The 9,802-nt window shown below is 46.2% G+C and overlaps 1 long non-coding RNA gene across 2 annotated transcripts; it reads right to left on the bottom strand.

Moving 5' to 3' along the window:
- Positions 1 to 351: 351 nt before the first annotated feature.
- On the bottom strand, positions 352 to 1,662 carry LOC134564947 (uncharacterized). 2 transcript variants are annotated; one of them, XR_010083717.1, is made up of 2 exons: positions 1,458 to 1,662; positions 352 to 1,241 (listed from the first exon to the last, which is right to left on the bottom strand). It is a non-coding gene; the product is annotated as an uncharacterized LOC134564947 (long non-coding RNA). The 2 variants fall into 2 exon arrangements; XR_010083716.1 differs by having other exon boundaries at positions 1,412 to 1,662.
- Between the last annotated feature and the right edge of the window lie 8,140 nt (positions 1,663 to 9,802).

Raw genomic sequence — 9,802 nt, forward strand, 5'->3', positions numbered from 1 at the left:
CCCACACAGGGGTATCAGTTAACCAGGTGATTTTTAAAATGGGTGGCTGCTCTGCAGTGGCCACTAAGGAAAATGCCGGTCAGTAGTCAAAACCATCCCTATTTGGGAAAGCACATCTCTTCCTAGGAGCCCTAGAATCTCTTCATGCATTGGCACAACATATAGATGAGCCACAACCACTTGTCCATCTTCAAAGATGATCCGAATAGGATCTGCACTTATTGAGGGAACAGTCAGGCCTCCTGTCATGGGTTGACATTTGACAAAATGCCAATGCACCCATGAGGATATATTTTACCTAATGAACTCCTGTGAGATGTGGTCAAGAACAGAGCAGAGCAGGCCTACTTCTTGAAACAGACAGACAATTTATTATATTACATAACAATGGACAATAGAAAAGGAAAGGAAAAACCCAACCACCCAAAAGCAGAAGAGAAAACCTCCCAAAACACTGCTTCTCCTCCCCCCAATTCCATTCCATACATGCTCACTCAGTTGACTCCAGCACATTACCTTCATCTACTTGCTTAATCCCTCAACAACCCTGGGTTCCTAATCCAAATCATCATCCTTTAAAATTCAGACAATCCACATTCCATCCAGGATGAGAGGAGTCTCTCTCGCACCACAGACCCCCCCCCCCCACAGGAAACACAGGTCCACCATCCCGTGTTCCCACGTCACCCATGGCACTGCCTGGAAGGGTCTGCCAGGGTGACACCCTCCTTTCCATGTCCGGCACTCTCACTGCCGTCCATGGACCTGCACTGCAACAGGGCTCTTTTTAAGGATGTTTTGGCCAAGTACCAAAAACCAGCCATCTTCTCATTTTGGGACTCAGGTCCCCCCCATTTACCCCTGGGGCCGGGGGCTCCACGAAGCAGGCCAAAACGTCTCTGGGTTTGAGCCAAAAACATCCACCCAAACACAGTCTTATTTATAGTCAGGAGGGTCCAGGGTCCGTCTATGGCTATCATTATGCAAGAAGAGTCCAGCCTCATAAGCCACTCCTCTTCATTCCGGCAATCGAAGGGGCTTCTTTCCATCTCATATTACCCTCTCGGTCCCAGGCTGTCCTCTCTCTTCTAAAACCACCAACTCTGAGAATACAGCGTCCAGGGATAACTCTCTTCTGCCTTAGAAAGAGTTAAAAGCTTTATCTCCCACCACCAAGGTCAGGCACAGGCGATCGCAGACACTGCAGTTCTCACAAGCAGCTCCAACTCGGCACCTTCTCTCTGTGGGGGGAGGAGAGAGACGGGACCGGGGGGGAGAAAGGGGGGGGAACGGGATGGGACAGGGAGGGGGACGGAAGGCACCTCCAAAGTTCTCCCTCCACCCCTCCATTCTAGATGGAAGCTGGACCAGCTCCACTCCAGCTCCCTCTGTTCCCCACCCCGAGGCCCACCTTGCTCAGCCAGGCCCACCTTGCTCCCCTCCCCCACCCGGCCTACCCAGGCCCAGGCAGGGGAGAGGAGAAGACGCTCCCTCTCCGAAAGCAGAGCAGGAAAGAGGGAGTCCTGCTGGGAAATCCGGCTTTTAACCCCTCGTGTCCTCAGAGGCGTGTCCACCTCTTAGTGGCCAACAAAGGTGCCAATATTCAGATCTAAAGACTGATTGGTTTGACCACTACTTCCAAAAAAACTCACTTCCCTTCAAACCACGACACCTCCTACGCCCACAACGCGGGTATAGGGGGATGTCAAAGGCCAATGAGAAGGCCAATGTAATTTGTTAATTAAAGATATGTCTGCGCCGGTGTCTGGAAGTGGTTCCACGCCAATAATTTCATCGCCTCGTTGCAGCTTCACTGCAATCCGTGGCCGCTCGTGTAAATCCACTGTAAGGAAAACACTGTGTCCCATAGATCCAAAGCTCCCAGCTCCGCCTTCGGCTTCCGCAGGCTGCTTTTGGGACTGACGACGTGGCAGGATGTTCTCAAAGGGGATGATCTGAGCAATCTTGCTCCCCTTTGGGATTGTCACAGGAGGCTGCAGGGCATAAACCATTACTTTTAACTGTCCAGTGTAATTTGCATTGATGACTCCTGGCACCACCATAATACCCTGTTTGCTCGTGGAGGCTCCTCCTAATATCAAACCTCCAGCTGAGGAAACTGTATTATAGATGGGTTCAGAGACATCAGTTGGGATTAGAGTGACTTCCTTATCTTGCAAGGTGACTTCTTCTGCTGCTGTTATGTCCACACCAACACTTCTCCACGCAGCAGGTCTGGTCCGGTTTACTGAGTCGTTTTTGGGGTCTGGTGGGCTGAGGCATTGATTTGTGTCTTGGCGCGCTGCCTCGGCGCGCTGGCCGTGAAGTTTCCCTGTTTCCTGCAGATCTCTGTGGCATGGGTGTCCACATTGCAGTGGTGACACCAAACAGGCTTTTGGCAGGTCCGCCTGAAATGACCCATTTCACCACAGCGGATGCACTGGGACTTTGCCGCTGATTTTTTGTTAGTAAAACGGTTGAAGGGCTTTCCCGTCAATGCAGCTGCGATAACATGTCCCTGTTGCTGCATTGCGTTTTGCATTGCCGCTGTGAAAGCTGCTGTTTGGTTCGTCTGTTCTGCTCTCGCTGCTCTCACCAACATTTCGTCCACGCCACAGCCTTGAGGGAGGGAGGCCAGGATGGTTTTCATGCGTGCGTTGGCGTTCTCAAATGCCAGAGAACGAAACAGATGGTCTCGCACCTCGTCAGGCAGATCTGGGGCATCCCTCAATGCCGTAGAAAGACGATCAATAAATTGAGCAAACGATTCGGTGGCTCCCTGTTTGACGTTGGCATAGGATGGAGGCTTCTTTTTGTCTGGCACCAACAGCAAAGCTCTGTAGGCTAGTGACTGGGAGAGTTGATGGATTTCGATGGGAAAAGTCAGCTGTACATTCGTCGTGGCATAGGCTCCTTGGCCCGTCAGCATGTCCGGCTGAATCCCATAAAATGGATCTCCCACTATTTGATGCCTGTTGGCTTCCTCGGTTGCCAGGCGTCTCCACTCCCTTTCAAAAATGAGAAATTGAGATGGCGTGAGCAGAAGTGCTGCAATGTTAGAACTGTCAGCAGGGCACAAGAGGTCAGCAGTGAAGATGTATTGTATAATACTTTTAGAAGCTTCCGCACGAATTCCATACTGACTAACTGTCTGCTTTGCAGATTGCAGTACTTTCCATTCATGCGGTTGCCATCTGGCAACGTTCTGCTCAATCACCACAGGACACGCTATAACATTGGCTGCGTCAAAATCCTTATCGAGGATGGCATGTTTTTTAACTTCAGCCCAGCGGTTCAGAAGCGGATCAGTTTGGTTGGCAGGCAGCGCCATCTGCTGGGCATTGGATGGCAACGCCTGCTGGCTCTGTATTGATGACAGAGGTTGTATGGTACATGGTTTCTGCGGGAAAGTTTTGGATAATTCAAATGTCCCTTGTTCCAGCTGACTTTGCCGGTTAGAGAGCTTAGCAAGCTCTGCTATAATTTGCTGCAGCTCCGTTGACCTCTGCGGCTTTTCCGGCGCTTGCGTTGCACAGCTGTTATCCGATTCCAAAACTTCCTCGTCCGAGTCAGATTCTGGCAGAGGACAGTGAGATGCTCGTGGATGGGTGGCGGGTCCCACTGATGCAGGCTGTGGGGGCGCAGGGATCTCAGGTTGAATCGAACTCGCGTTGTCCGATCCGGTCATGGGCGCCGCCATGTTCTCTGTTTTTGTTTTTGTCATGTGGGCAGCTGACGTCAGCTCCCGTTCCGGTGGGGAGGGGTTTGGCTCTGCTCTGCTGGTGGCTTGCTGCGTCACTTGTGCCCGCCCTGCGCCGCTGCCGATCCCGCCTGCCTCCTCTTTCGCCACGCCCCTCGGGTCTGGCGGCTGGCTCGTCTCCTCCCCCACGCCATTCTCGCCGAACCGCGGCAAGGACACTTCCGGCCTCTCGCTCGGTCTCTCAACCGCATGGTTGGCTACGTCTACCACGTCACGGAGGGAGGAACAGAGAGGGGCCGCATTCCCTTTCACCGGATGCGTGGAATTAATTCCGAAAAATCTCGCAACTCTGGATACTTTTTTCCGCTCTTCCGCTTGGGAAGGAACGGTCTCCGGTTCAGGAGAGCAAGGGGCCGTTCTCTCCAATGCGGAAATCGCGGCTTGGGCAGCTCTGCGCTCCGCGGCAAAGGTTTGTAGCGTATTTATAATTTTCTTCCACGTGACGCCTAACTCTGAACAGAGTTTTGCGTCTTTTCCCTGTGAAACTACCGAGTCCCACAGTAAATCTCCGATCTCCTTCCATTCTGTCTCGCTGAACAAAAGCGAGGGCTGCTGTAACTTTCCTTTCTTTTTAGCCCATTGGGCCAGCTGATTTATATCAGAATCCCTGATCTTTTCGCCCCGTTTCGAGACAATGGACGCTAACAGCTGCGTGGCAGCTATATAGTCGCGTTCCGTGAGGGAATCCATCCGAGCCGCTGCTCTTACCTTCTTTCCACTGACAGCGGGTGGCACTGTCGCCTTCTAATCAAACCAATCAGCCGACGCTCCCCAGCCTGCCTCGGAATTCCGGACTGTAGATCGCAAGCGATACACACACGTCCGAAATCAAGCGAGGGCTTCCAGCATTTAAGCTAATTAATTAACAGCATTGAAGCTAAATAATCACACAGCATTTAAGCTAATTAATACACAGCATCGAAGCTCTATATTTCATTAAAATCCAGGGCTCTGTCTCTAAATTTCGGGCGCCACTGTTGTCGAACCCTGGAAAGACTGGGGACTAGAGTAACGTGAGACCAAACCAGTATGGTTTCCAGCACGAACTCCGCTTTATTCCGCGAGATGGCCGGTTAAGTACAGAGCAGATAGTTTACAGTAGCAGGTGCATTGTGATAGGCGGTGAACATACAGAAGTATGTAAGCAATCTAGGATTAAGGTGGCTACGGAGATCTAGTGCCATTACCTCCATGCTGCGAGTGGCCATACCTTAACACATACCTAGCAGGAGATAAGTTTATCTGCTACTACGTATGCTGAACGTTCTGCGGCCTACTAGGCCCAGGCCTGAGGCCTAGTTTGGCCTAGTCTGGAATAGCTCAAATGGTATCTGTGAGCATATCATGCCCACGATACCTGAGAAACTCGGCCACAGGTGACCACTGTTTTATTTCCAGATTATCAGAGGTGCAATCATAAATTTTACTACATACCTACTAACTTACCTTATTTGCTTCTTTCTGACTGCTAGTACTAGTACTCGTCACTGTGGGATCTGTGCCATTTTCAGAGCTTTTCCATTTAATGCACTTGGGTGTGCTTGCCATATATTGGAATTTCTGGAGGATACTCATAGACCATGCACTGACCCAGGGTTCTAGTCCTTTCCAATCTTTTTCTTCACATTTCCACACCACAATGCTCTCTGTATCGTTTTCCTTGATCTTTTGATAGTGTAGAAACCAACATTGCCATTTTGCAAGGTCTTGGTCCTTAACCCACCACTCTACGATTTGTCCTAATTTGCCATTACTAAGAGTGCAGTCTGATTTTCTCATAGGTTGCATATAGGCTCTTTCTGTTATCTTCTAGTACTCTTTGACCACTACCCTTGACTCTGGTACTTGTTTACATTTGACTGGTTTTTTCCCTTCTATTTCAGGTAATTTTGACATTATTATTCCTCAGCTTACTGGGTCCCCTGCTGCCTTTGGTGTTGGCAGACAGGCTGTTATTCTGCTGGTATTGTGCACTTTGGCAAAGTCTCTGACCAATCCAATCATTACATTTCCAGCCCGAATTGCATTAGAAATTTCTATTACTTGTGTCTTTGCTTGTACTTCTCTCTTCATTCTAGAATGAAGAGTAGTTAGTTGACCCTTCTGTATTCTATATCTCAAAGTAACAGCAATCCCCACTGGTGACATTAGTATCCATGAAATTAACATTACCCACAAGAAGAGCATGAGCACAATTACCGATACCATTTGAGCAGTTACAGACATTTTAGCCTCAGCTTTGTCGGTCCTATAGTTTCTACAGCCCACGACTGGACTCCACGAGGGACCTTCTTCACGTGCGTGTAGTGTATCCAGGGTTCCACTCCAGCTACTTTGACTGCTGTAAAGGTGGTTAGCAGTACCTGATGGGGACCAGTCCACTTCTCTTTTAGTGGTTCTTTGTTCCAGGTTTTGATGTATACTTCATCTCCTGGTTTGATATTGTGGACTGGATTCTCTAGGGCCAGTGGTCTGTTCCACACAAGGATACTTTGAAGCCGAGCTAGAGTTTTCCCGAGGGACAGAACATAATTATACACATCTTGTTTCCCTGTGACATGAACATTTGGATTGGGGTTAGGAGATTCATATGGTTTCCCATACAATATCTCATAAGGCCTAACTGACATCTCACTCCTAGGCTTTATCCGCATTCTCAGCAATGCTGTTGGTAAAGCCTGTGGCCACTGCAGTTTGGCTTCCTGGCATATTTTACTGATCTGCCCCTTCAGTGTCTGGTTCATTCTCTCTACTTGCCTGTAGTCGTGCATTTCTGTACCCAAGCAGGTGTTTCTATATAAGGAAGTTAAACTAGAATTTTCTATAGCCTGCTCGTTGCAATTGGCTCAGTACCAGCACAGACACAGTGATAGGGCTTTGGAAGTGCACCTCAAAGCCTAGTGTCCATCTCATTGGGCAAAGAGCCAAATAAGCCCACCTAGACCGTCGAGTATTAAAGAGCTAGCACAAGAGGTGCACTGGGCTTTTTGGGAATGCCTTAGCCAGTGTAACTGTGCTTGGTACACTGTGCTCGGCTTATCTCTTTTCATTTTGTAATGTTTGTTATTTTTGCTGTTATTAAAACCTTTATTTTACAAAGCATATCCTGAGAAGCCGTCTCGCTATTTTATTAAGCCATTTCTCCGCTGGCTGGACCCTCGGAGGTATTGAGAGAAAACTCGATACATGGCGCTCGAACTGGGACCTTATATTAAGATACCTAGTTGTAGTTTTGCTGACAGAGGCCTCACGTCAGCTAGGCCGTTTTGCTCTTGGTTTTTGTTTTTTTAAAAGCGAGCTCGTGGTAGTTTTTTTGGTCGTGAAAATAAAACCACATTTTTTGGGTCAAAAAGGCTTAGAGGGAGCCTTTTGACTGAACCCCTATACCGGTGAGAAGGGGTCGTTGCTGGGACACCGATTCTGGTATGAGGTGGATTACTCTTCAGAAGAGAGAAGCTGCAGTCTAGCAGAGCTGGAGACAGAACAGCTAATCACTGAGTGACTTCAGAGAGTTGGGGACAAACCAAGAGTGCTGGGTGATCACAAGAGCCATTCTGGTGAGTGAAATGGGGACCCAGCAATCAGTAGAACAGCGAGACTTTTATTTTTATTTTAATTATAATTTAGCAATTTAAGACTTTAATTTGAAAAGAAACACCTTGAAAGACTTGTAAAATAAGTCTATAAAAAACCCGAAAGCAGAAACACATGCAGTCTGGAGAAAAAAGAGATTTGATTGAAAAAAAACTCGCAGGATGAGTTGTAACATACCTTTAAAAGGAGCAGAAACACAGAGCAAAGCAATTTAAAACGTAAGAAAATCAGAGCGCTAATCAAGTAGAAGAAAAAAAACGTGCTTTAATTCTGTAATCCCAAAAAGCAGTCTGTTCCTTATGCTGACCCTGAAAAGCAGACCGGGACCTGTCCGGAAAGCCCCGAACTGCTTTTTCCCCTCTCCTTCTCCCTCAGCACGGAAACGGAGCTGATACTGGCCATATTAGCAACATTCTTGTCCCCTCCGTCCTTCCCATTCCTTCGTGTTCCTGATGTTCTCCTACCAATAATCCTAAAAAGAAAAGCAAATTCAGAAGGTGCCGTGCAGAAATTTAAAAAATGCACCAAAAAAATATTTCCTTTGTGAGAAGCAATGTGCTCCCAGAGCATATTGCCTCAGCACAGGTTTTCCCCTTCGTGGCTGGTACCATCCAGCTGTGCCTCGCAAGGCATGCCCAGTCCCACAAGTAACGATGTCGCTCCCTATGAGCCCCAAGACCACTCCCCTTTCATGGGCTGTGCTTACAGCCCCAGCCTTCGTAGCCACCCTCAGCTCTGGGAGACACGCCCCCAGCTCAAGTAACCGTGGGAACCACAGCCAGCATACAGCAGCAGCTTTCGCAGATACTGCAGTCTCTCTCTTGCCTCAAACAGCGGGAGACACACAGCAAACAGTAAAATCAGTACCAGAGAGTCAAAGAGAAAAGCGTGGCAGAGCCGAGCCGCATCAATGGTGCCGCTCCTGGTGCGTAAAGGCTCTCTTCCCCCTCCGCAACCTCCCATGGCCAGCGAGAGAGACAAACACCAGCCCACGTGAAGAGCCGTGCCAGCAGCAACAGAACCCAGCAAAAACAGTGATATAATAACCCCAGTCCCAGCGCCGAAGCAAGAGCTGAAAAGAAACCAGCACCCTGGGGCCAGCCTGGCTCCAGCGACAGAAGAGCAAAACAAAACAAAAGCAAGGACAGAGCAAGACTGAAGCAGTGAAAGTTTATCGTCGTCTAAAACCCTCCAAGAAAACAGAACAGACAGCTAACAGTTCAATTCCAGCAGCCAAGATACAAAGTAGACTTCATCCAAAAGAAGACTGTCATGAAAACCACCACAAGAATACACCAAAGCAGCAGCTCAAAATACCTTAAAACCCTGACCTATTCTTTTATTTTGCAGCTTTAACAAGAAACCCAGAACTTTATAAGTTAATTTTTTCATCAAGATCTCAAAAAGACCACCAAGTAATTCCAAAACAAAAAGTTTTTCTTTTCTGTTTTGTCAATTAAGCAAGAAGATTGTAGTAACTTGCCCAAAAATTTATATTCCAAACTAATTATAATTGCTAATTCCTAAATAATTTTTCCTTTACAGGAAAAGATTCTGCAAAAATATTTTGCTTGCTCATATCTTTAATTGAAATAGTTAATTCAAAAGTCAAAAGTTTTTATAAATTGCCCGTATAAATATTACAAAAAACCCTCTAATTATTAAATTCATCTCTATAATTAAATTGAAAACCTTTCAAAATTCATACACCTCTAAAAACAATTCATTTTATAAATAAGTCAAGAAAATCTAAAATCTCATAACCATGTAGTAAAATCCTAACACCAAAAAATAAAAATCAGATTTTAAGAAAGTCTAAAAACCATATCTCAAAACCAAAAAAGAACAACTGTCTACATGTTTTTCAAAGTTCATATTTTATATTTACAAATTTTTATGTTACAAGTTTAATAGAAAAAGAAAAGACCTCTCAAGAAAAAGTTCTAATCAATTGTAAAATTTACATTAAAATACTAATCTTTTTCCTTTTTTCTCAACAGCAACTGTATTGTGTCACATGTTAAAGCAAACACTAAACTCCTAAGTTTTATAGCAAATAGCAATGTAACAGCAAACTTTTAACCATACATCTGTCATCAAAATACATCAGCTCTTGTAAAAAGTGTCTCATATATCTCAAAGTCAAATTAAGACAATTGTGCAACCATGCCCAAACTACCAAACACTAACTATGCCATCAATAGCAGCAAAAGTTAACCCTCAAAATTAAAAACAAGTGTCATGCAATATCAAACAATTAAACAATTCAAACAAATTCACTTGTCTAACCACACACTTTTTAAAGCATGTTCTACCTCAACACATGAAGGAGAAAAGGACCAAAAAAGACAATTAAAACATCTCTTGTAAACATTTCTCATTCCTAAATGTACAGTTCTTAAAATTACAGAAGTTTTTCAACATATCAAATCTACCACATATTATAAC

This window comes from Prinia subflava, assembly GCF_021018805.1.
Source record: "Prinia subflava isolate CZ2003 ecotype Zambia chromosome W unlocalized genomic scaffold, Cam_Psub_1.2 scaffold_2cwr_NEW, whole genome shotgun sequence".
In the NCBI taxonomy this organism is placed as follows: Eukaryota; Metazoa; Chordata; class Aves; order Passeriformes; family Cisticolidae; genus Prinia; species Prinia subflava.